The 27,977-nt window shown below is 42.2% G+C and overlaps 1 protein-coding gene and 1 pseudogene across 5 annotated transcripts in view; both read right to left on the minus strand.

Annotated features, from left to right (window-relative positions):
* The window catches only part of CLYBL (citrate lyase beta like), a 262,901-nt gene that overhangs the window by 136,278 nt on the left and 98,646 nt on the right, over positions 1–27,977 (minus strand). The window lies entirely within an intron of this gene.
* On the minus strand, positions 298–19,613 carry LOC114888365 (annotated as a pseudogene).

A 27,977-nucleotide genomic window follows, 5' to 3' on the forward strand; every position in this document is an offset into this window, starting at 1 on the left:
ATTTGTTTATAAACATAAATAATAAAACAAATAAATCATTCTGAGATAATACATCAATAAATTGCTATTTAGGACACCACACAGAAATGATATGGCCCTTTTGTTTGTTTGTTTGTTTTTCCTGGGGCTACCTCTACTGTGCCCATGGCAGCTCCAAGAGGAGGTTAGCACTGTGGAGCAAGGAAGTAGGGAAAGATGGGGGACAGGAGTTAGGGCGGGCCCTGTGTGCGGATGTAGGGCTCCTGTGTCCCTCTGGGATCTGAGCCTAGACGGCTCGGGCAGAGTCTAGCGAGTGCCTCAGTGGAAGCGGCACTTTCTGGCTGGCTTGAGGTTGACGTATGTGGCCTTCATTTCCCCAGCCTCAGGGTCCCGCACATCTTTGAATCGCTCCACTTTGGTGCTCACTACCTGGTTGTTGATGTACTGGATCAGCTTCTTGGGAGCCTCCTTAGGAGCCATAGGCCGGTGAATCTTCTGATCCTCTGCGCTATCCACCATCATGTACTTCTACAGGATGAAGGACTTCAGCTCATCCTTTTGGGGGCCTCTGAGGCGCCTGGGCAGGTCCTGGTTGGGGCCATCCCAGGCTGGAGGCCTCTCCTCCTTCCCTTCTACCAGCATCTACACAGCTTCTTCCGAGTCCCCTCGAGCTCTGGCCAACACCCACTGGGCCTGCTCCACCCAACAGGTAAGGAACACCTCCAGAAGTACGTCCACCCCCGGCAGCAGCTCCTCTTCAGCGCCAGATGCCTCATCTTGGGTGTCCCTAGCAGCAGTCGGAGAAGACATCGTCTCTTCTTTGAACTGCTGCAGAGGCTCTGGGGAGATAGATACCTGACCTTGGACCTCAGAGTTCTGTGGTTGCAGGTTCTCTTTGTTCCTGGCACCACTCAACTGCCCTGAGAGCTTCTGCATCATTTCCCCTATTGTACCCCTTGGGATGTGGGCGAAGCCAGGCACATAGGCCTCCATCATCTCAGTGAAGGCCTCCATGTTGAAATTCTCCTCCGATGGGCCTGAGGGGCCCAGGTCCTCAAGGACCCCGAGCACATAGAAGATGATCTCATCCAAGCCGCTGAGGTCAGCCTCTGGGAGGTGCGTCTGAACAAAGGTAAGGGTGGCTGCACTGATAACCCTCTCCGGCTCCGTGCTCTCTCCCCTTCTGCTCCGTCGGGCGCCGCCGGCAACTCGTCCCGCGCGGTGCAGCTCTCATCCCACAGCCCCACCAATGAGCGATATGGCCCTTTAAAAGTTCTTTTAAAGCAATTTTGACTCTAAGAGCTGATAAAGGTTGAAAATAAAAATTTCTCACAGAAGATTATGCACAAATCCTGATTCTTAAAGGACTCCTCTAGTTGGGGCTGTATCTTCAATCCTCTGAAGGAGTTGGAGGAGTGTAACTGCACTCTGTCACTGCCTACTCTCTATGCTGGGAATAGAAATATTGGGAAAAATTGAGTTCTCTGTTGTAAGGCCCATGGTCTGACCTGGTATGACAATTTTGATGCTCATAGAAGAATCTGTGGGACTAGAATAAAGAACCCATTCATCGATCCTTTCCTATACACCCCCCAAGTGACAGTAAAATTCACCTACAAATTCCAGCCATGCTTACAACTATTGATAACTAGGTATTTACACCAGCATCTGTAATAATTGAGGCCTACGTATGTTCTCAGTTTGCTAAGTTCCCAACTGCCCAGAGAGATTCCTTCCCTATTTTGAAGAACTATGTTTCAGTTACTATGGCAACAGGGCAAGGAGAAGTGGGGAGCTTTCCATGGGCACAAGAGCAAAAGAACAGCTATTTGTCCTCTCACTGGCAGAACAGGGCCATTCGTGAGATTAGCATGTGGTGCAAACACAAACAAGCATGTAGCCCGCTTCAGAAAAGCCAAGACATTTTCAGGGCAAACTCTCTCACAAAGCAATTATATCACACCTTAATCAAGTGCTCCATTTGGTAACGAAAGGAAGAGATACTCTTTTGTGTCCAAAGCAGACACACACAGGATAGCAGTTTGTGGTCCGCTGTGGATTCACTTCAAAGGAAGGAGTCAGGAGGGCACAGGATGGGGAAGACCCATGGGCTGTGGGCCGGCCTTTCGGCCATCGTGGGGTGCCATGGAGAAGGAGGGATGCTGGTGAGGGACTTCCCTCCTGGTCTACACTTGCCATGGAAACCCCAGGAAAAGAGGTGAGTGTCAAATAAGGGACAGATTTATCAGAAATAGAGAAAAAAGCAGAACCCTTATTTTTGTTCACTTTGGTAAAATTTGTGTAATGCTGTTTCAGTGCAGATCTCTTCCTCCTCAGACCATCAGAATACCAAAGGGCAAAAACAAGTGACCCAGTAATGGAACTCTTTTTTTCATACAGAATGAGAAATCAAACAAACATCCATATCAAAAATTACTCATTATCCTAAGTGAAATAAGCCAGACACACAAGGACTAATACTGTACGATTCCACTTCTGTGAGGTACCTAGAGTAGTCAATTCGTAGAGACAGGAAGTATTATAGAATGGTGAGGGGGAAGGGGGAGGGGAATTACCGTTTAGTGGGTACAGAGTTTCAGTTCGGGAAGATGAAAAAGTTCTGGAAATGGATGGTGGTGATGATTGCACAACAGTGCGAATGTACTTAATGCCATTGAACAATAAGCTTTAAATAGTTAAAACAGTAAATTGTATGTTATGTATATTTTACCACAGTGAAAAGAAATTTAAAGTTAACAAATCTCTTTCCCTTGTTATATCCATGCTATTGTTTCATAAACACAAATGTACTGATGAAATTCAGTACGGATCATGCATTCAATAAATACCGAGTCCACCACGAGCTGGCCCTTAGGCCAAGGGTTGAGCAAACATGGACAAGAAGCCATGTGTCCAGCAGACCCTCGCTGGTCACTGAATCCACTTCTTTGGCCACAGAACTGTAGTTCTCCAGATAGGTGCATGGGTGGGGTAAGCCCCAAGAACAGGGAAAACCCTGTACAACTGGGTGACCATTAATGGGTCCCGAAGAAGAGAGCAAGTTTTCCATGAAAACAGAGATCCACATTTATATCTCGAATGGATTAGTCCTCATAAATTAATGTGGCCACAGCACCACTCTGCCCCGTGGCACTTGGGTGCTCAGTAGCACTTCTAAGGGCAACGCTGCCATTTTTCAGAAAGGCAAATGAAGAGGAGTTTGATACAAGCCAGCCCAGCAGACGATAAGGAGGAAGACAAGGGCAGGGGTGAGGGTGTTTGAGAGGTGGTGAGGGAGAGGAAGAGAATGAGGAAAGAAAGGGAGGGAGGAGAAAGGATGGGTCCTGAAGGAAAGTAGGCGGATAAGAAAGTGGGCGGGAGGGAAGGAAGGCGGAGGTGAGGGCCAAGAGGGAGAGTGGGGGATGGGATGAGAGGAGAGGAGCTTTGTTTTGCTGCAAAGCTCCTTGATTCCGTGTTTTGCTGCAAAGCTCCTTGATTCCGGTTGAAGAGGGGATGACAATAGAGCATGTGCCTGCTAGTGGGCATTCACCATAATCCCACTTTCTTGCTCTACTTTTGGTGAGAAGAGGAGGAGCAGAGGTTTTATCTGAATGGAAAACTGGAGGGATTTTATTCCCCCCCACCCCACCCCGGGAGTGACACTGAGGTCAAGAGGGAAACCTGCACTCCTTCACTGAACACGTTTAAGAACACAATGTGATTAGCATCTCTTCTCTTTCTGGGCTGCTTCAACCTGGGGCTCCTGGAAACACAAAGAAGTCTAAGGATGTTGTTTATCAATAGTTAACTGAGTTAATGTCGCTGAGAACTGCAGGAATGATGCTCAGGACCCTCTACCCATAGTGATTTTTTTTTTAAATTAATTAATTTTTGGCTGTGTTGGTTCTTCGTTGCTGGGCATGGGCTTTCTCTAGTTGCGGCGAGCGGGGGCTACTCTTTGTTGCAGTGCACGGGCTTCTCATTGCGGTGGCTTCTCTTGTTGCGGAGCACAGGCTCTCTAGGCGTGCTGGCTTCCGTAGTTGTGGCACACGAGCTCAGCAGTTGTGACTCGCGGGCTCTACAGTGCATGCTCACGAGTTGTGGCGCACGGGCTTAGTTGCTCCACAGCATGTGGGATTTTCCCACATGAGCACATGGGCTCAAACCCATGTCCCCTGCGTTGCCAGGGGGATTCTTTATTTTATTTTTGGCTATGTTGGGTCTTCGCCGCTGGGTGCAGGCTTTCTTTAGTTGTGCAAGCAGGGGCCACCCCTTGTTGCGATATGCTGGCATTGTGGTGGCCTCTCTTGTTGCAGAGCACGGGCTCTAGGCACGTGGGCTCAGTAGTTCTGGCTCACGGGCTAGAGTGCAGGCTCAGTAGTTGCGCACGGACTTAGCTGCTCTGCGGCATGTGGGATCTTCCCAGACCAGGGATCAAACCTGTGTCCCCGGCACTGGCAAGCAGTGTCTTAATCACTGTGCCACCAGGGAAGTCCCCATAGCAATTTGATAGATGCATTTCCCAGTGTTGGGAATGATGAGAGGAAGCACCTGTCAAGTACAGAACGTGGGAGCTTTTGGTAAATTGTAATTAAAACCTAAAGGACATGCCAGTCGACTTCTCTTAGCCTCTGTAGAGACGATTTGGGGTTTTGGATGGTGAAATTCTGAGTGCAAGGAACCAACAGCTTACTTGTTCCACTCCTGGCCATAACTGAGCACCCAGAGCAGAGCCTTATGTTTGGATTGTTCACTGCTGGCATTCCTACCTAAGAAGATCTGATTCTAAAATGAGTTGCATAAAAGACAATATTTAGTAGTTAATGTATTAAAACAGCCAATGGAGAATACAGGAAATATTATCACCATAGGCCCACCAGAAAATTTCACACAAAAAGAGACCATTCACAAAAGTTCTCCATTTAGAGATTCCATTAGTACTCGGTTATCTTAGCTCAAAAAATAATAAATTTAAAGCTGAGATGGCCAATTCCTGGCTTGGGCAGAACTTTAGAGGTAATTGAGCAAATGTGAACTACAAAGATCAATTTCTCAACTTTTTTTTGAAGGTCACGAAAGAAGACTGTCAACCTGACAGATGTAACCATGGATTCTTTTACAGAGTCCTTCAAAAGCTCAAAGGCTGCTAAATGTGTCAAATTATGCATTTCCCCCATGACCGGGTTCTTTGATATGAAAGTAATCATGGGAGATTTTTTTTTCCTCCAGAAAAATGGATCTGCAATTTTGAGAAAACAGTTCTCTCCGCATCTTATTTATTTTATTTTTTTGGTAGCTGTCATGAAAATCATCTAGGTTAACGGAATCTTTGTTTTCTCCCTAGATTCTCTCAAAAATTCCTTTCAAGTGTCAATCGCAATGAAATGAGGCCAAAATGTTACACAGCTTAGAATTTTGATATTTTGTTAGCTATAGTCCTTTGATTACCCTGATATGTAGATCTGGGGAAATTTTAATACTGATCTCTCTCTAGCGTTGAATAATTTTTAGAAAAAACACAGTCTAATTGCCAGACCCATACCACACACATGAAAGCTGTGAATACAAGCTGTGATCACGAATCACGTGTATGTGGCTTTGACTGTGTGGGACCCACAATAAGATTAAGATTGTTTTTTTCCTTCTTAATTATTCAGAGCTAAGTGTGATGAAAATTAAAACTAAACATATGGATGTGATCATGAAGCCTTTCTCTAACATAGTTTTTTTTTTAAAGTATGTTTAATGTGCTACAGGCACTAACTCCTTTAAATATTTAAGGCAAGACTTCCTAGAACTTCTAATTTTAGGGGAGCTTAAGATTTTTTTCTTATTCAATGCCACACTTAGCAATGCACCAGCCAAAGTGCAAAACAGCCTCTTTTTCGTTTATATTTAGTTCTAAAAGAACCCACTCTTACTGAATATGTATTGTTACTTAGTTTTCTGTGGAATGAACTGATCAGACTCAGAGAGTAACACTTTTATTGTAAATACACAGGGAATAAAATGAAAAATTAAGAGGGGAATCCTTTCCACAAGCTGTATGTCCATGACAATCTATGTTATGGTTTATTTTTGACTTGATTCAGGGTTTTCTATGATAATGGAAAGAGAGATGGAATAGGTTATCCAGAGAACACGATAACCAGACAATTTTTTGCATGTGTCTTTGTAATGTATTAACTAATTTTAAAAGCTAATTTAATCTTATTTCTATCCGGAGTAACACCGATATTTGTCTTCCTTTGGTATGTGCAACTGATATGCTAAGAAGTAGGTGGCTCGGAAGTCTGTTGGGTGACAAGGACAGACCACTTGAGACTGAAAAGTTGCTGTAGGTTATCATGGTACCATATGGACAATCTCCAAATGGTCCTTCCTCTGACGCTGGTTTCAGAAATGCAAACAGGGGACAGAGGAACTCTGAGCTACAAGTTAGGAGGCCTGAAACATCCATCCGTAGATAGTCTGACGTTGGATTTCAGCTTCTGCCTGCCTGGCACATTTCCCTGGCACCCTGGTTCCATGCTTCCGTCTCACATGTCCTTTCTTTCCATTCCCATTTGCGCCTCCCAAATCTCTCACTGACTTCACATTTAGCTGAGCTCACATTTCTTTGCTAACCCCGAACTCCTAGATGCACTTCCAGGGGGAATTCAACGGCCATCCATCACTCTAAATTGGTCCTTACCCTGGCAGTCACTTCTGTCTTCCTCCTGGTTCTGCTCTCTTAGCTAAGGTTAGGCTGGAGGGCTTAGCAGAATGCTGACTGTCCATATTGGCCAACCAGCTCCCAGTTAGTTTATGTTTGACTAAGTTACCCTTGCCAGGTCTCTGTGACTATAGTACAAGTGCTGAATACAAGAGCATCTATTTTGGTTCAAAAACCAAATAACAGAGCAAACTTTGTAGTAGTTCTCCATGGCATCCAGCATTTTAAAGAAAACAGAGCAAAGGAGCAAAACCTAAGAACTCAGTTTATCTCATTCCCAGCAAGATCAGTAGACTGCAATAACAGCCCAAAGGCAGGAAAAAACCATAGGATATTAAATTACAAAATACCAACATTTACATAGTAATTCCCACTAATTAAGAAAGAAAGATATAAGTTGTTTGTTATAAACATCACCAGGTCTTGAGCAAACACCAAGAGCTCACCACAGAGCCAAACCAAGCATTTGTCTAATCAGAGCCGCCTTCCAGAGCATTTTATTGGTACAGCTGCAGAGCGCACATTTTATCACACATGCTAATAATCCCAGTTATGGTGCCTAGATTTTAATCATTTGTTCTGGGCTTGTTTCTCAAACAATTAGCACTAATGAATGGTCAGAATACCTCGGATCATATATGCCTAATTGCAGTCAAGAGCAGTTCTCGTCTGCATGTACATTTCAATTTACCTCTGGGGATAATGTTTGTTAATTGTATTTCTTTATATGCAAGCTAAGAAAAAGGCAGCTCAGGCAAAAAGGGACTAAGTGTTCTCCTCTTTCCTTTTGTTCCCACAAGAAGCTAAAGTCACTTCAAGAGGCACTTAATCCCATCATCCGCAGTTACAATTGCCTTGCTGCGTCAATCAAAAAGAATCTGAAGTAAAATGATGCAGCTATATTGTGTAATTAAAAGCAATTCAGGTAGTTATTGCTTGGGGCCCTTTATGGGTCCAAATACTTAAAATGGCCCTGCAGGGATCCTAAACACTGTAGTGTTTTAAATTTGGTCAGTAATAATATCTAGAGGAAAGGAAAGAATACACAAAAAAAAAAAAAAACAAAACCCCAGAAGACCTCAAAACAACAAAAAAAGCCCACTAGCCTCTCCTAGTGCGAACTGTTAAGCAAAACACCAGGGAGAGCAAAGACCTCAAGTGAAAAAACCCATGACTCGCAACTACAAAGTGAAATAAATGTTGAAAAAAAGGAAGGAGAAAAAGAAAACAATTGATGTTTTCCAAATTCAACAGTCCCTGTCCCAATCCAACTTTCGCACTTAAGAAAAAAGAGTGTCAAAATGTTGGCTGGGTCTCTTCAACCTGAAATGAAACAGCCTTGTACAACCTATATTATAAAAAATAGAGGCTGTGTGAAAATTCAAACTTATTAAGAAAATAAATTTATGGTATGTTTAATGCTACAGTTACTTATAAAGGCAAGATGTGAAAAGTACTTTTTAAAAGTTTGGCACAGATTTTTTTTAAGTGATTTACTTAAATCATTTTTTAAAATTAAATGCTTTGGCTTTTAAGGCTTCATATATGGCTTTTTAAGCCAACAAGAGTTTAGCACAGTATTTTCTGTTGTGTGCTTTTAACAAAGAGCCATCACTGACAGGAGGCTGGGAAAATGCATAATTCTCTGGTTTTGATTCTTGGCTAAAATATTTTTAAGTAAAAACACAACTCCTCAACAGACTAGATGTTAAAATAACAATGAGTGTTTAAGTTTTATCATCAATTCCCCTTTTATAATAAAAATGGGAAAGAAGGCTTCCTGTTGATTTACGAAAGGATTTCGGGGAAAAATGCTAAGCGTGTGCCAGAGTGAGCTATTGGATATTAAGGAACTTTTTATGAAAGACACCAGTTTACTGCCAGGATAAGGTGCATTCTAGAAGCAGATGACTAGTGAAAATACTCCATATCACTAGAATACAGCACTTTGCAGCAGCCTCTATAAATACTTTCTAAAATACTGCTTAGTGGCAAATGTTAATTGTGGCCCGGAAAGTATTATGTGTGAGCATGTGAGGGTCATAAGATTTAACATTCAAATCACAAAATGACTGTCAGGTGAGATAGCCAACAACAGTTCATTTAAACACAGAATTGACCTCATTTTCCACACAAATATTCTAGTAATTTAAGTGAGTGCAAAAGCCTACAGCTGAAAAATGCAAAAGTACTCCCTCAAAGTTTAACCTTGGGCTTCCCTGGTGGCGCAGTGGTTGAGAGTCCGCCTGCCGATGCAGGGGACAGGGGTTCGAGCCCCGGTCCGGGAAGATCCCACATGCCGCAGAGCGGCTGGGCCCGTGAGCCATGGCCGCTGAGCCTGCGCGTCCGGAGCCTGTGCTCCGCAACGGGAGAGGCCACAACAGTGAGAGGCCCGCGTACCCAAAAAAAAAAAAATCTGCTTACCGTGCTTCTTCCATTATATTGATCATAGTGTTAGGGATACTATATATGCTCAAGCAGTTTTGTGTCGTAAGTACTTCCTATAAACTTAAACCTATTTATTATTATTCAGCGTCCAGTCTTCAAGCATCCGTTCAAAATCATTACCCTCAATGGGTGGGGAGTGGGGTCTGACATCCCCCCACTGCAGTATTCTTATCACCCTTACCTTCTAGCTGCTCTTGTGAGGCGTCACACTCCGTGGGACTAAGAAGAGCAAGTGGGTGACAGAAGTGCCCTGGGATTACTTGAGCTTGATTCCCTGTCTCTCCACCACCACCACCAAAGTGCCCACATAATTTACTTCATAATCAGGTACCGGTGCTTCTTTGCCACGACTGTGCTGCCCTACCTGAAGGCCAGGCACCAAGCTGAAAAAAACCCTCTATTTTGGATCCACCAAAGTATCTGTTCATGTCCTACAGTTTTTATTTCACTAGCCTTTGGATTTAGATAGGCAGGTACTTATTCTTAGGGAAAGGAAGTGTAAACTTTTAACAAGGGACATTTTAGGAATACCCCAAACTGCACTAAGTAAGAAGGAGAAAAACAGATCAATGATAATGAATTGCAGGCAAAAGTCTGTACTGCGATCTGTCTCCTGTAACAGTTCCCAGACAGGTGCTTATCAATATCATATTTCTTTCCTCCCACGCCCCAGGTCTCCTCACTGCTCCCCTGTCCCTGATGCTCCCCTGGAATTCCCTGTGGATGGTGCCCACCACAAACTGCCAGGAGCAGCCCTACAACCGGCCCCTTCAATTCTTGCCATTGATCCAGCTGTGTGCATGCTGGCTAAATGCTGCCAGGTCAAGCTGGAGAACAGGACTTGAAAATTCAGTGCTAATTACTCTGATTACAGTCTGTGTCTCAAGCAGCCAGAGCCTCCGGGAAGTTGTCTACATGCGACCTGTCTCTGAATCCAAAATCTCAGTTTGAGAGATGTAGAATCTATACCTGAGGACTTTGTAGCTCGTTAAGTTATAATATGGGCATCAAGTCATTCATGATACCTTCTCCCAAAGCATATGACTAAGGCAAGCCCAGAACGTGGAATGTACAAGACAGATGCAGAGGGGAAAGGATCAAACAGAACCCACGTAGTCACAAAAATTGCAAACACCAGCCCTGCAACATGATGCTCAGAGGGCGATTTTCTTGAGATGACTTGAGACCCTTTGAACTCAATGAAGGAGTGAGTAGGGACTTAAGGGAACATGCTCACAGGAGTCCTCGGTCCACAGAGCCAGAGCCAGCTTGTCGTGAGAACCCTGAACTTCTCAGGATCCATGCCAGTTGTGTATTTACCACTGAGCTCCCAAAGGCAGATGTACTAGAGTCAGAAAAGTGATTTCATGAATATATTTATATCACATAAAGAATCCAAAAGACGTTGACGGGAGAGAATGCTAAGATAGCAGTTTACTTTCCTGGGCTCACCAGCGTTTCTTTACATAAATTTGAATCATTTGGAAATAGGCTGGGGAGCAAGGCAGCTAGTTTTGCTCTGGAGTACATGGCTCGTTTTCCTTTCTTCACAGACTATGTGCAGATATGCTTGTCCCTGACCAAGTTTATATAAATAGAGTTCTTCCCAGGGCATGAAAAGTAGAACAGAATTAATTGCTCTGAATCATCATGCAGAATTCTGAAGGGATTTCTATTCTCACAGTGACATCACAATGCTAGGTTTCCAGATGCTGCCAAAGAGTTGAGTGTGATTTCGCCTCTAACCCATCACGGGGGCCCTTCTGCAGCTGGCGGGCACCACACAGGCTTTCTGATATGTGCCCAAAGCAAGGATTCTGAGGAAGAGAGGCTTTTCAGGGGACACTCTGGCCCTAAGTGGAGTCCCAAGACAGTAGGCAAAACCTGAACTGTCATTTTGAGCCTGGCCTGAATTGGCCAACACACGTCAAACACCACAGGGCCTTTATGAAAATACAACTTCAAATATTTTTCTTTCCTCCCCTCATTTCCTTCTTTCAAGTACTTAGTTCACAAGGTGTGTCTGTTATGTGTGTTTATTTGAAAATGAAACCGCTTTTAAAGGGCTCAGTTGTTTTACAACAAGAACCCTGAAAATAGAAGATAAAAATTTCAGTATGAACCCATTCTACAGAATACCATTATTTGATGACTTATTTAAGTTATTTGCTGATTACTCAATCTAAACACAATTTTAAAAATAGAAGGGGCTTCCCTGGTGGCGCAGTGGTTGAGAATCTGCCTGCTAATGCAGGGGACAGGGGTTCGAGCCCTGGTCTGGGAAGATCCCACATGCTGCGGAGCAACTAGGCCCGTGAGCCATAACTACTGAGCCTGCGCGTCTGGAGACTGTGCTCTGCAACGAGAGGCCGCGACAGTGAGAAGCCCGCGCACCGCGATGAAGAGTGGCCCCCGCTTGCCACAACTAGAGAAAGCCCTCGCACAGAAACAAAGACCCAACACAGCCAAAAAAAAAAAAAAAAAAAAAAAGTAACAAATGTTCAAGTACAATTGGTGTCTTAAAAAAAAGTAGAAGTGATGGTATGTTTCAAAATTTTGGTAACTTTAAATGGTAATTTTTCTCTTTTTAAGAATTAAATGAAATCACAATGTTAGCTTACCAAAGCAAACAATTCCTGTATTTAAAAAAACGTACTGAGCTCCATGTCAGGCGCTCCTGCCACTCAAAGTGAACAATCCTGTAAGTCAAAACTTTTGGATACCTTTTCATTTTTTTGTTCTTTCTGTGTACAACGAGAGAGCCAGCAAATCTCCTTAGTCTGTTTCTGAATCTGGGTCTATGGGTCTGAATCTCTGGGTCTGTTTAGTTGGCAATAAGAACTTGGCCCTTTGCTTAATTTCCAAAATATACAACAGCTCATACAGCTCAGTTTCAAAAAAACCAAGCAACCCAACTGAAAAATGGGCAGAAGACCTAAATAGACATTTCTCCAAAGAAGAAATATAGATGGCCAACAGGCACATGAAAAGATGCTCAACATCCCTAATTATTAGAGAAATGCAAATCAAAACTACAATGAGGTATCACCTCACACAGGTCAGAATGGCCATCATCAAAAAGTCTACAGATAATAAATGCTAGAGAGGGTATGGAGAAAGGGAACCCTCCTACACTGTTGGTGGGAATGTAAATTGGTGCAACCACTATGGAAAACAGCATGGAGATTCCTTAAAAAACTAAAAATAGAGTTACCATATGATCCAACAATCTCACTCCTGGGTATATATCTGGAGAAAACTCTAATTCAAAAAGATACACGCACCCCAATTTTCACTGCTGCACTATTTACAATAGCCAAGACATGGAAGCAACCTAAATGTCCATCAACAGATGAACGGATAAAGAAGATGTGGTACATATATACAATGGAATATTAGCCATAAAAAAGAACGACATAATGCCATTTGCAGCAACATCGATGGACCTAGAGATTACCATGCTAAGTAAAGTAAGTCAGAGACAAATATCATATGATATCACTTATATGTGGAATCTAAAAAAAAAAATGATACAAATGAACTTATTGACAAAACAGAAACTGACTCACAGACATAGAAAACAAATTTATGATTACCAAAGGGGAAGGCAGGAGGGGAGGGATAAATGAGGAGTATGGGATTAATAGATACACACCACTATACATAAAATAAACAACAAGGATTTATTGTATAGCACATGGAACTATATTCAGTATCTTATAATAAACTAAAATGGAAAAGAATATGAAAAAGAATACACACACACACACACAACTGAATCAGTTTGCAGTACAACAGAAACTAACACTACATCGTAAGTCAACTATACTTCAATAACAAATAAAAAAAAACTCGGCCCTTTGGCTGTGGACACTAATACAAGTTGATTAGCATCCAGCAAGGTCTGGAGTGGGGCCACACTCATGGGTGTGGACCACCTTGCTTACCATCTTCCTTCCTGGTTAATTGTAGGGACCATCCAAGTCATCATCACTGGGTTTCTCAACGGCCAAGAAATCCTTACATTTGTTCCTTTTCTCAGACAAATTCTTCTAACAACCATCTGCCCTACACCATACCACAGGCATAATCTGTCCCCTGCAAGCTGAAAAATAGCTTACTCTACAAGCCCACTAAATAGAAAATGCACCAAAAATAGGCTGTGATCAATACAAATAAGTACAAGGAAGACTGCTCCAGAAATAATTTCAATTTTATACAATTGATTTGTTCTTTCAAGGAGCCCTTAATTTACTCAGTCCCTGATTGAGTTGTTACATGAATCAGGAAGGATTAACTATGAAGATAAAGGCAGATATTTCAATCAGGGAATATCCGCGATGGTTTAATTAAAGAATTTTTGCATTTCACTTACAGAACATTGCTGCTTAAGTATGGCATGGCATTTATTTAAAATGTCCCAGAAGCAATTAAGCCCTTGATTAACAATAAAATTTTCATCCTTAACTTCATTCTCAATTACCATGAAGCTCATTTCTCATTGCCTGGAACTTCCAGCATGTGGTACTCATGGCTTTAACTTGCATGTGAGTCCACATAAGACACCTAAAAAGGTTAGAAGGAATTGAGGTACACAGGAACTAGCCTCTTCTAAAAGGTGGAAGTCTTACCTGTTTTGCAGTTTGCTCACTCATCTCCTTCAGCTTGCAGCCTAGCCACGTCCATGTATATGTGACGACTCCGCTCCAAGTTATGGGAGGAACAAGGGCATGTGGTGACCAGGACACAATTCCTAACTCTGAGAGTTCAGCTTTTCTTGAACTCAGAGCAGACCTGGATCTGGTGACACCTTAAGTGTGTCACTTAACCTCTCAGTCTCAGATTCAGATTCTGAGTTGGATGTAATAATAGGATTGTTGTGAGAAGTCTAATGAAATGATGCACGTGACACACCTGATAAAGTGCCTTGCACACAGGAAGTCCAATCAATAATAGCTCCTACTATTAAGGATAGGACACCCCTCTTCCTCTTCCCTGACCTCTGTGAGCTAGTCAGGTGGGTCTGGAACAGAGGGGCGCCTAGGATTCACACACCCACACAGACAGATGGTGGAAGGCACTCTGTCACACCCGGGAAACACACCTACCAAGGGGGCTGGGGAGCCCGCTTCCATGCTAAGGGTTGGCACCACAGAAAATAAAGAAGTCAGATTTATGCCTCCTCTCTGATGCCCCCTAAGTCTTCACAACTTAATAGCTGGATAAGTGATCTACACATTTTGACTTATCTGTGAATTTGTCATCAGCTCTACAAGAGTGTTTCATGATTATCTGTGTACATTAATCTACGTCTGAAGAGAAGAATCAAAAGGGTTTTGCCATTCATTTTACTTTAACGTTAGACAAATTTTTATTCAGTATTTCACTGATTCAACAAATAGATATTGGACATGTAAGCCAGGCAGGGATATCCAAATGGGGAGGAGAGAATCAGCCTTGGGGGAAGTCGAGGTCTAGCTGGGGAGACTGGGGTCTCTAAGGCAAGAGGGCAAATTCTAACTCTAGTTGGAAAACAGTGGGAAGGGCGATTCTGAGAAGGCTTCTCAGAGGTGGTGACAACAGATGGGGCCTTGGAAGGAGGAGGACAAACTCCAGAGGCAAAAAGTGCATTGTGGACGCAGTATAATGAGAAAGATTTGAGACCATCTCCTCAAGTATCACCAGTGATTTTCTTTCTTTGCAAATGTCATGCCTACCTCTAATTCTTATCTGTTGCCCTCCTGCATATGGGGGATTTCCAGGTATAAACACCAGCTATTTGAAATACCAAGACAATGTCCTTTTTCCAATGCTGTACTCTGTCACAGATGGTGACCAAAACAGTGACATTCAATATCCTAAAATTTTCTGACCTAAAAAAAACTGCCAGACTTCCCTGGTGGTGCAGTGGTTAAGAATCCACCTGCCAATGCAGGGGACACGGGTTTGATCCCTGGTCCGGGAAGATCCCACATGCCGCAGAGCAACTAAGCCCATGCGCCACAACTACTGAGCCTGCACTCTAGAGCCTGCGAGCCACAACTACCGAGCCCGCGTGCCACAACTACTGAAGCCCACGCGCCTAGAGCCTGTGCTCCGCAACAAGAGAAGCCACTGCAATGAGAAGCCCGCGCACCACAACGAAGAGTAGCCCCCGCTCGCCGCAACTACAGAAAGCCTGAGCGCCGCAACGAAGACCCAATGCAGCCAAAAATAAATAAATTTAAAAAATAAATTTATATGAAAAAAACTCCCTTTTTTACTCTTCAGTAACATTTATTTATGCTTTTAAAATCATCTTTGAAATATATAGGACTTAAGTAATAATTCTTCTTAAGTAGATAGGGTGTTCCTTTAAAATCAGAATCATGTTGAAAGGAGATAAAACCAGATTATATTTTGCATTATCTGAAGCTTATGAGAGCATTACTTAGGGACTTCCAGTATACAAGGGACAGTACGTCTGTCCACAGATACAAAATGTTAAAATGAAAGGCACCAGGACTCATACACACTAAGGCAAACAAACTTAAGTTCTCAATGGTAGTCTTTGTTCTTTTTTTTGCTTTTTAACATCTATTGAGTCCTTTACTTGCATTATTTCACTTAATCCTTCCCAAAATCCTACAAAATAAGTACTATTATTGCCATCTATTTTACATCGGGCAACACAGGTTTATTTTATTCTGTGACCTTAAATTTTCAAACAGGCAGCCGCTGATACTATTATGCCACATTTCACAACTGATACCAGTTTTTTCAGGGCACTGCACAAGCCAAATAATATGAACTCCATCCATACTGGCTTCACGCTTAAAAAAGAAAATTGAAATAGAGATTTAGGCAAATAATGACAGTAAAGATGCCTTTTTTTCTCTTCAAAATTTTCTTTACGTGACAGTTTAGAACAGGACTCAGCAAACTTTACCTGAAAGGGCCAGATAGTAAATTATTTCAGACTTGTGAGCTGAGAGACAAAGTCCAAGGATATTATACAGGGACTTGTGTAACAAGAGGGAACACAAATTTCCACATACTTGGTAATGACAAAATTCAAAATTAAATTGCGTACAATTTTTTTGTAATACAGTTCTACTCACGAGAAGAACAGCACTCCTTTCGGGGGGATAGCATCTTGCTTAATTGGAGTTCAAAGGTAATGTTCCCTATTCTCAATTCATTCATCTGGAAAAACCATTCTTAGTTCGAGAGCTGCACAAAAATAGGTGGCAGGCAGAATTTGGCCCTGGGACCCTGGTTTAGAATATTTCTCTAAGGCTTGAGCCACAGACAACTTCATTTACGCTGGAGACCCAGAGTTTCACAGGCACAGGGCCCAAGTCACAGAGAAGTACCCATCTTTGAATTACAGGCCAGTGTACTGGTCCTGATTATTATTCAGAGACATCAACAAGTAGAAAGCTTCCAGGGCTCCTGGCTCCCTTCCCATGTGATTCTCATTTTTTTATATCACTTGTTAACTTGGGAGGTTTGAAGTCGCTGCCACACCTACTAGTTTGTGCTGAACTAAAGAAAAGTCAGTTTGGTGTAAATCACGAAAAGCAACTGTACATTCTCCTCTATTTGTGGCATTTAAAAAAAAAATCTCAGTTTCTCTTATTCCCCTTATCCTGACACCAATAAACTTCTTTTTTGGCAAAGTTTTAACAGATCAGTTTTGTGTTCCTAAGTATATCCAGCATTTCACCCTCCTTTCAAATACAAAACCCAGAAACTTAGTCTTCTGTGGGCTCCCTGCTCTTTGTGCGACCACAGGGTAGGGGTAGGGGAGGAGAGGGGAAAAGGGTGAGGAAGGAAGATACTGGCTCACGAAAGTCCAGAAAGTATTTCACTAAAAAAATAGAGAGCAGGGTAGAAGAAATGAATCAGAAATCCCACAAACAGAGGAGGTTATTTTTTTCTTTTAAAAGATTAAGGATTGCAGGTTTTCATGCTTACTCAGATGGAACAAGAAAATATTTCAACCTCTTTGCCTCATTCAGTTTGGGTATGAACAAAATAAAGGCCAGGCACATTCAAAACATCCATTATAATTTTCTTCTTCCCTTTAAGATGATGAGACAACTGGTGAGAGATTTGGGATTACACTCCACACAGTAAACAATCATGGGGAAGAAAAGTGGGAAGCAAACCCAAAACTCAAAGGGATCCGGAACTGGTACAGCTCTTCCCTGCCTTTCACGGTGACAGACATTCTAGGTAAAGCTTCCTTGCCATTGTGAGTTAAATTCCAGTTCTAGCATCAAGCCGGACACTCTGATTCCAGCTGTTCAGAACAAACAGGGAAGTGCACATAGCTGTTTTATACAAGTGTCCAAAGGAGCATGAGCCGTTTCTTTTGAGGAGAGGAACCATATTTTCCAAATTAGTCCAACTTGTGGTTGACAGGCTGAGCGCCTGTTTATCTCCAGCTATAAGGAACGCGTGCTCCTGATGACTAATCATGCCTTCCAGGAAGCAGTTCACCACCACCGTGCTGTATACTGGGAGTGCACAAGATAAAATGCAAGGGAAATAGACAAATGAGGAGAGGGAGGAAGTGAAGGCAGTAATTTTGACAATAAAGTGGAAAGGGTTTCAAGGGTTCAAATTACAACAGGGTCCTTCAATTCAGCTTGAGCAGCCCTCCTTGTCTACACAGATAAGGCTGTTGATTTGCCTGTTAGCGCCAACTCCCCAGTGATTAAAATTTCTTCAAGATCTCTTCTTTAACCATCCCTACTGCACAGTACATCACTGTGACTCCAAGATCTTAAAAAATTAATCTAAATAACTGGTCACAATGAGAAGGAAGAACAGGAGGTAATATTTGAGAGGGGGAAACAGACAGAGAACGGACTTTAAGAATCATGATTTTAGGGAGTCGTGATTGTACGAAGCACTCTTTTTGCTGACCCTGACACTATACCTTATACATAATGCATGCTAATTAAACATATAAATGAGTAAAAAAAGAATGCAAAGGCCAAAAATCTTAAACTAGTTTTATATAAATATCTGTTCCTTAATCATGTAGTAGTGATAATAATTATTTGTAAAGAATTTTAAAAATTAGAAGAGCAAGTAGAATCACACTGCTTACTTACCAACCAGTATACTGCGTTAACCATGAAAATGAAAACAGTGATACAGTCAGGAAATTGCCAAGGAAGTCGATGTATTAATATTTTTAAATATCTTTGAGTGAAGTATAAAGTTGTCCTGTAGAAACTGAAGGTGGGGTACAGGTAAAGGATGCCTCTTTTACTACACACTGTGTTTTTATATTTTAGCTCTATTTTTAAGCTCTCAAGATATTTATAGCACTTATTTAATGGCTATGTTCTCAGAGATCAAGAAAGGGGGTACAGGTTTTATTTAAAACTTACTTAAAATAGCAAAATTACAAAACAGTGATTCATTATCATAATCCTCCTGTGGACATAGATTAAAATACACAGGAAACCGATTTCTCTCTGAAAAGTGAAGAAAGAAAAGACCTCTTTGAGACGCTGCTATATAATGCCCAAATCCTGAAAACAATTTGGTCTGAAAGATGTAGGCATCTTTACACAATATACTGCATCCAGAAAACAGGAAAAAGAAAGAAAAAAAGAAAACGAATATATACTACCAACAAAAGCAAAGCCCCCGCAGAATATACTGCAAAAGTCCAAAGCTTCTGGTACTAATTCATGCAACTAAGTATACCTATACTTCCTGTGTTTGAAAATGTGTCAACCCCTTAGCCTCCAATGCAGAAGTGACAGTTTTACTAAAGAATTGAGTACAGATTCCTGAAATGCTAAAGCAATGTGAAACCATTTTGTTGTGAAGTATGTTATTCCGTTTCCTTCTTAGCTAGAAAACAAAGAAGTCGGAAGTGACAGCACAGGCCTTCTGAATATCAGAACACTCCTAGGTTTCCCCCTCGCCATCATGCAGTATGGCCACTGTCCATGTTTTCCCACACTCTATACATTAAATGTGTCCATTAGAACTCTCCTGCTAGCCTTCCCCCACCTCGCAACCTGTACCTTCTCCCACTTCTGAAACCAGTACATGGCCTTCTCCATCACCCACAACATTGCAAATTGCAATATTTCTGTTCTTATAGTGGAATCATCAGTGGTTTGATGCTTTGAGGCATTGTTAGGCTTTTTATTTAAGTAAAGAAATTAAAGTCACCTTCAGCTTAGAAGCAAGGTTTGCTAGCCCTATTTTGACCATACCAATCCTTATAACTTTTCCGCCCATGTTTACATTTCTTTATAGAGTGCAACATGCCTATATTGACAAAGTACAGAGTATAAAACCCTCAATGCCCCTCCCTGAAGCCCTACTAATGAAGCTCTGTCTAGGGCTCCTGGGGCCTCCTCTCACCGACTGGGGCTGGGGTGCCTCCCTCCCAGCCACGGTTTCCATGGTCCTTGCCACTGTGGTGTCCACACCAGGCGTCCCGCGGAATCATCTTGGGCTGCTTTGCTGCTCTCTCCAAGGCCTCTGGGTCCCTTGTCCAGCCAGCCCCCCTGTACACCACTGCTCAGAGATGGCCCTGGGCCTGAGTCTCACTGTGTCTCCACCTGGAGATGGACCCACCTTGCCCCTCCTCTTGGGCCTAGCTTGGCCTGTCCTGAGGAAAGACGAAGGACAAGTACTTGAGGTGGCAGTCCCAGTTCTCACTAGCAAAGAGGTCAGCGAGGCAGCCAAATGCTTTCTGCCCAGACTTGGCCAGTGCTGGGGCTGCCCCCACTAAGGCCCATTTTCTGTGCCTCCTGCCTGCCACTGGGCCTGCCACGGCCAGTGGCAGTAGGCTGTGGTGGTGATCATTTCTACCACATCTGCTAGTCAAATTTTAAAAGGCAAACTCAGATGTCGAATGAAGTCCGTTAACACAGGAATGTAAGGCCTCAGCCGCCCAACTGAGAGGCTGGTTTCCTGAGCATCTGCAGGTGCACCTTGAGATCCAAAGCTACAGTGACAAGTCCTTGGCAAGATGGGGCCCTAAAGCACCTGTCACCCTCCAGCCAGTGGTTGGTCTCATAACGGCACTAACAATAGTAACACAGCACTGACTGGGGGTGGGGAGTCGGGACAGTCACACCCTTGAAACACTCAAGTACAGGCTGAAAGTGGCCCAGGACGTGGTGCTCCTCTTTCTCTCTTCCTAAACTTCATCCACACAAGAAAATCTCATTTTGCTAATCGACAGAGAAAGAAAAAGAAAGAGAATCTTTCAATCTTTCAATCTCTTCAGTACCTCGCCAATGGGCCAACGGCCACCTGTACTGCCTCTGGTCCCCACTGGAGGAGGGAAGGAGTGATGAAGTACCTTCTGGCCCCTCCTTCCCCTCTTCCCATTTATGTACATTTCCAAAGCCCATCAAACTCTGAAGATATTCAGCCCCCAAAAGACCTAGGTGTCCAAAAGTACACACCTTACCAGCTGAAACTATGCCTCAGAGACACAGATGGCAAGCACCACCAACCACCACTTCCCGTGTCCTTTCCTTACGCCTAATTGATACTCAAGCAGATGACTGATAAAGGAGTCCAATCTAAAAGGTCGTAGAAGACAGGTTTAGGAACTGACTTGTAAGTAGAGGCCCTTTTGGCTAAGATCCCATATATACTATCTCCACAGAAACGGCTGAGTACATTTGCTAGTCACCGACAGTGTATAAGGCACGCTGCACCACACAGGCACACCCTCTCCCACTTAGGGCTCACACGCTGGAAAGACAAGAGACATCAGGCAGAAGCATTCTTTTCACCACTACCTGTTTTGAGCTTATGATGAGAGAGAACTTTTAATGCAGACCTTCATCCTAATCTACAGGAAGAGGACAACTGGATGGTCCTTGACATTATGCTTTCTCAAGCTCTAAAACAGCAAGGCCCCGTAGAACTTCCAGAACATAATTATGCAGAAAGTTTTCAGCAATACAAAGCAGAAGCAACAGCTGTCTTGGACATTTCAAAAAACTGCTGTTTTAAATCAAGTATAAGAAAGACCCAAATTATACTGAATGGGTTTTCAGGAATACTCACCAAACACAGTAAAAGCGGTATAATGGGATCTGTAAGATTACTTCTAACATTCTCTGTAAATAAAGACCAAAAGGTATCATTTTCTGTGAGATCTATTATAAGGTCAAAGGACAATTTTCTTCAGCTAGCAGTTTGTATAGTTGGCCGTGGGAGAGAAAACTAGGGATTTTTAAAGCCCAGATCTGTTACTCGCCTATGTTTCAAAGGAAATGGTTCATTTGCTAGGTGGCCTACTCTTGCTACTTTCTGGATCCTAGATCTGACCTGAGGGTGGTTTGGCAGAGGCTGAAATGTGCTTCTGTTCATCCTTTTTTCACTTGGTATCAGAAGACAAGGTGCCCAGACGACCACAATCCTCCGATTTTATTAGAGACCTTCCACCCTGCCTCCCCGCTGAGACGTTTATCTGAAAAAGAACCTTCAGCCCAGGAAGAAACGTGGCAGCAGGCTTGATTTTGTTGAGGAAATTAAGGCTGTGGCCTCTTTCTTCTCAGCAATCACTATGCTGATTTTGTGAAAAAAGTAACATTTGGAAGATTTCCACTGTAGGGAAATATTTAAAATATCTGCAGTTAAGCTTCAAATAAACAAATGAGGCAGGTATTCCCTGGATCTAAAAAATCTTTGAGGTATTTTTCACAAGAATGAGGTTCTAAGTATACATCCTTGCTCTCTTTTTGGTGGCACAGAGAGGTAACGATCAGATAATTTCCCGGCCCCTGAGTGTGCATGATGGGAATGAGAATGTAAATGCTGAGGCCCTGGGGATACCTGTTTCTTAGGAATAAGGGAGTGGGATTCCCAGAGGATTCCACGTGGGACAAGCCAGGTGCTAGCTGCTTTACCACATTCAGAGAACTTAATTCACACACCGAGCCCTGAGCTCTTGCCTTTCAGGCAAGGAAAAGTAAGTGACAGCTTGTGTCCTTTCCATGACACCATTCTGCCTCCCTGGCTCTCTCTAGTTTCAAATCTTGAAAAATCTATCAATCACGCAACTTCAGTTAGCATTCCAAGAACTACTCAGGTCAGGCCTGAGTGATCTATTCATAGACAGGCTTCACCCTCACAAAGAGTTAAAGCTGATTATCAAAACTAGGATACTTAGGGGTTTCCAATATTTATAATAATCACTGTAAATATAAATAAAAAAACAATTACATTGACAATTATAATAATGGTGATACAACACTATGAGCCTGGCATACAGTAGCAGTTTAATAAATAATGTTTGATGAATGAACAGGTATGTCTTTGGGTTCTTAATCTGGAACAGTACCGAAAAAGAATCAACGAGAAGTCTAACATCTTATTCATTTCAAAATAATTTTTAAAGCTCTTATGATTGGCTATTAAACCGTTAGCAGGAAAGCAGTAATTATCATGAAACATACTCTAAAATTAGTTCTGAAATCTTGCCTTAACTTGTTTACATAAACATGTCTCACATATAAATTCATTAAAATAAACCCAACTACCCCTCTATCAAATGAAAAAACAAAGAACAAAAAACCCAGTGCTTCAACTGGAAAAGAAGCAATTCTATGTACCCATACCCAAAACTATCTTCTTAAGTCAGGACTGTTAACCTACTGCCGTCACGCGCGTGTGCAGCGGCTGAATTCTGTCCTGCTAAGGACAGAAAGCAGCAGCCCTAAGAACCAACCCAACGTATCTAGTGAGTAAACCACAAAGGAGAGGGGATTTACACAATCACAACAATGTTCCCCTGGGAGCCGTTCCAGTCCATCAGAACCCAAATCTAACTTTTCAGTGGCACCTAAATGCATGGATGCCTAACAGACTTTGCATTTGCAATAAAGTAAATTGTATACCTTTCCAAAATTAGCTTATAAAATACAATAACTATGTGATTAAGTTTTTAACTAAGTGCTTTAAATACATCCTAACCTGTTTCTAGATGGCAACAGCCACTGGGTTTCTACAGCACAGGACTCAAACGTTCCTTCGTATCCCTGATGGCCTCTCAACAAAGTTGGTAAATAAAAGAAAGCAAATGACAAGAGAATCCAGTTTCCTACCTGACCAGACCAGCCCAGGGCTAATCTTCAACTCTTCCACAGCAGCCTCAGTGAAAGCACATACTGGTGGCCCTCACTTGTCCCTTTCTTGCTTTTGTTTCCTTTGAGAGCCATGCCTGAAACTTCCCCAAGCTGTGATTTTCTGAGAAAGAGGCAGATCCAGTACCTTTAAAAAAGTTCACCATGGTAAATCACCATCATACTTACTGTTAGTTCTTTCCTTCTCTTACATCAAGATTTCTTTCTGCCACCAACCTGAGAGCAGGCTCTTCCCTGAGCCAAGATCTCAGATACCGGTCATGCTTAAAGACCGACCCTGCTCATCAAAGATTAGAGAGCAGTCTGCAGCATTCACTTCTCTTCACCATAGCCAAGTAGGCCCGATAAATGCTAATACTCAGCATGATGCGTCAAGAACTTTAAGCCTCAGCAATGGCTAAGCAGAAAGTATCACAAATTTACTGAAATTATCTGTGGCACAAAAGAAAAGAGAAGGAATTAATCAAAGTCTCTCTCTTAATGCAATGCTTGACTGAACTACTCCAATCCCTTTTTAAACAGGATACTGGTGGCAAGTGACCCTAATGGCAGGCCCTAGTGAGATACACAAGGAACACTTGTTCTATTTTTTTCTTTTATGACCTCATTAAGGAGGATTTTGAAGATTGTTCCTGAATATGAGAACAAAGTGTCTTAAGACACCTCTAGCTTTTTATGTCTTTAGCCTTTTACTGCTGACAGGGCCTTTGGGTCTGTGTTTATAACTAGGTACAGTTACGCTCACACTCATCCCCCCCCCCCAAAACAAGAATCAAGCGAGGTGATCTGGATGAAAAGAGTCAGAGCTGCACACCTCTAGATGCAGAGATGTGCTAGTTTCTTACACTGGAAAGTTCTGCCAAGACCAACTTGGGATCCACTCTTTTTTCATCTCCTCCGAGTTGTAGCTGCCATTAATTAGCTCTGGCGGCTGTTTTGAGGCTCTTACCAAGGGAGGGTGCAGGCTGCCAAATCTGCTAGTGTGAAAATAGTCCACCGCCAGCAACATTTTTCTGAGTGTTTGCTGACTCCACGCTTCACTTTAATACGGAAGATTATATTTTACGATCAGAAACAAACAGATTTATAACCAAAGACTTGAAAGGAGGCAAACAGGGAAAAAGCCAGCCAAGGGCTGAGCCTAAATGTAGTATTTTTATTGACTTCTTGGAAACCAAATAACCTGGCATATTAGTGTGTGCATTTTGCAACAGACATTCAGCCCCATTGTACTACTTAGAAGAGAATAAAAAGAAACCCTACTGCTTGAAACCCAGCGGAACATCCCCACAACAGGGCACAACTGTTCCCTCATGCATGAATGGGAAGGAGATGAAAGAAAAGATGGACTTCTGAGGTACAGCAAAAAACAAAGACAACAAAAGTGCTGATCATGAGGGAATGACACAACTCGTTGCAGCAAAAGGGATGAGAGAAAGGAACTCAGACAATGGTGGGACAGCTAAGTGACACGTAGGAGAATTGAAAAATCTACAGAAGTGTCATTTCTCTCCACCCGTGATGAAAAACAATTAAATGTTGGTACATCTGTCATAAAAAAGATCACTGAAACCTGTTACCATCATTATGTACAGTAAACTCAATTGCCCAAACTGTAACTCTCCAATTAAACATTGCCACCTCTGTTTCTCACCCTTGCTAAAATGAAAAGTTTTAACTTCTATGATGCTTTACAACATCTGAATATGTTGAAACAAATTGTAAAGGCTGAGGGGTACTGAGAATGTGTATGTACTCATGTATGTGTACATAGAGGTTTAAAACACTCTATGTAAAAGATGGGCTTTAGGAAATTGGTATATTAACTCAGCTTTTGTTTATAAAATATTTTCCTCTTGACTCACACTATAATTATAGAGATATTTGCTCTAAATTTTGGATTGGTTTTCATCTAGTAGCAGCTCCAAATATTTTGGCATTAAGTTTCTTTGCTCTCAAACCCCACTACCAAGAAGATATTGTTTGTAAACAATATGAATGAAAGAAGCTCATGATTTAATGCCACTTTTAGGTAAATACAGTCATTTGTAAGGAATGGGAATAATTACTTTTTGATGTTTCTGTTTTTCTTAAACAGAGGCACACCTGTCCACACTTCACTAATGTTGAGCCCTGCTAATGAAGTGTTCAGTGAGAAAATCCCATCAACCAAATACATTAAAAAACCACCATATGAAATCTGCATGAGATGCTTATTGCTCCGGAAGTCCACCAGCCTGGGAAAGTCACACTGTTTTTAAGTGAGCTCCTGAGCATTATTCCTTGCTTGATAACATGCAACCCCTCACGAAACCCAAAAAGCAGTTATTGACCCTGTCAGAATGCCTGATTAATGGATAAATGCTGTAATGATTAGCAAAGAAGTGTGAATTAAAACAGGGCACAGCATCAATAACCAGCTTCCAACAAAGGTGGTTGATGTAAAATGTGAAACAAGAGCCTGTGGCTATATCTCATCAAAGGCACGCTTTTCTTAAAAACGGGAGAATTGAAAAAAAAAAAAAAAACAGGGGAGAGAAAGGGAAATAAACAGGCCTAATGTCCTGCTCCCTGTGATTCTTTAATCTTTCCTCTTGGTAAGGGTGCTGTGTGGAGCCACCAGCGAATGGTATGGGAACTCACTGTTCGTTCATTTCCAGTCCACCTTCGGATATCAAGCAGTATGAAGCAGTTAAACGTTTCCATTGTTCCAAGACTTAAAGAAAAAGCACGTAAGAAGTCCTGTTCTCTCTTCATTTTATTTGCTTGGAACTCTCCTCACTTACGACCTCATAGAAAAATAAACTCTGCTTGCTCCGGTGCCCCTGGAGAGAGAGAATGTTGCTTCCATCTGCTTCTGGACATAAAAAATAAATTCATTCATTCACTCAGTCAGTCAGGCAGTCAGTCATCTAGCACCTGGTACAGACCAGTTATTCCTCTGAGCTGGGGAGTACAGAGATGAATAGGTTTATGGTAAGCTGAGTGGATGCAGACCCCACTCCTACTTAAAAACACACAGAAATATTGGAAAATCTAAAGCAAAAGTTAAAAAAAGAAAGGTTTAACATATAGCTGAGCTTGAAAGAAAAAGGAAAAGGAAATCTTCAAGTACTGAAACAAAGCAAGAACTCCAGGGCCAGAGTTCCTGAAGCTGATGCTGTGTCTACAGAGGGGTATCAGCCCTGGAACAAAGACTAGGGGCCGGAGTGTCAATACCCACGTGGGACAGAAGACACCAACTTGGGCTTGTGCAAGGTGAAGGAACTGAACGAAACTGGGCCCCTCTAAAAGCTATCTAATCCACGAATAGGGAACTAGAAGAATTATGCCCACAAGAAACAGCAAGGCAGCCTGAGGTCTGGTTTGGGCTCTGTGAAAATAAATAAACCTTTTGTATGAGTCATCAAAACCATGAGCCTGTGTTAAGAGCAAGTGCAGGTGTTAAGTTTATACCACCTAGATGGGTTCGAAGTCACAGATAGAGAAGTTAAAATTAAAAACTTGAGTTCAAAACTCTAAAACAACTGAGTCTTGGTTTGCAAAAGAAAAATGCAAAGCAGTGCTGCAAGAATGTATCCACAGTCCAGGGCACATGGACTCCCAGGGGCAAAACAACCCCTGCTGAAGATGAGCTCACAATACCATCCCAACCATGTCAGGAAACAAACCACCAGGTGGGAGGGTCACTAAGCACAACATAAGGGTGAATAGGTACCTGGGAACTAGAAATAAGTGAAAACTTCAGAAGGAATATGAAATATATAAGTTTGAAGTTATTAAAGTGACACAGGAAGGAATAGTAACCGTGGAAAGGTTAGGACAGTATTGGAAATAAAAATTAATTTGAAAGAATCAAATTGCATTTTTATTTTATTATTATTTTTTTTGCGGTACGCGGGCCTCTCTCTGTTGTGGCCTCTCCCGTTGTGGAGCACAGGCTCCGGACACGGCTCATGGGCCCAGCCGCTCTGCGGCATGTGGGATCTTCCAGGACCGGGGCACGAACCCGTGTCCCCTGCATCGGCAGGCGGACTCTCAACCACTGCGCCACCAGGTAAGCCCTCAAATTGCATTTTTAAAAGGAAAATATATAGTCACAAAATTAATAAGTAAAACAGTAGATTAGACATGGCTGAAAAAAGAATCAGTGAACTATAAGATGAGTGAAAAGAAACTACACAGAGTGGTTTCTGTGCCACCACATGGCACAGAGAGGTAGGTGATGGAAGTCATGAAGTTAGGAAACAAAATGGGCAGAATGAGACATTACAATAAATGTCTAAGAGAGAATGGAAAGAATGAGGATTCACAACTGAGAAGTTTTCAGAACTGAAAGGAATATTTAAGTTCTCAGATGAAAGAAACAGAGTCACAAGCTAAATAAGAAAAAAGAAAAGACTGACTACTCATGAAGAGAGAACAATTTTGCTGCACAATATAATGTTCCTAGGCAGCAAAATAAACCCTAAAATAATGGAACAATATTTTCAAAGTATTGAAGGAAAATAACCTTCAGCCTTTAATTCAACTAAGTTGTCATTCAAGACAGGGCCAAAATACATACATTTTCCAGACAAACAAAGGCTGAAAGAAGTTATCTTTACTGAGAGAAGTGACCAAAGGTATATTTCATAATAAAAGAAACTGAATCCAGAAGCAATAATAATGTCTCATTTAAACAAAGTACTAAAAAAAATCAA

The sequence above is a fragment of the Monodon monoceros genome, unplaced genomic scaffold (genome assembly GCF_005190385.1).
Source record: "Monodon monoceros isolate NGI ecotype Baffin Bay Population unplaced genomic scaffold, NGI_Narwhal_1 Super_Scaffold_8, whole genome shotgun sequence".
Classification (NCBI taxonomy): domain Eukaryota; kingdom Metazoa; phylum Chordata; class Mammalia; order Artiodactyla; family Monodontidae; genus Monodon; species Monodon monoceros.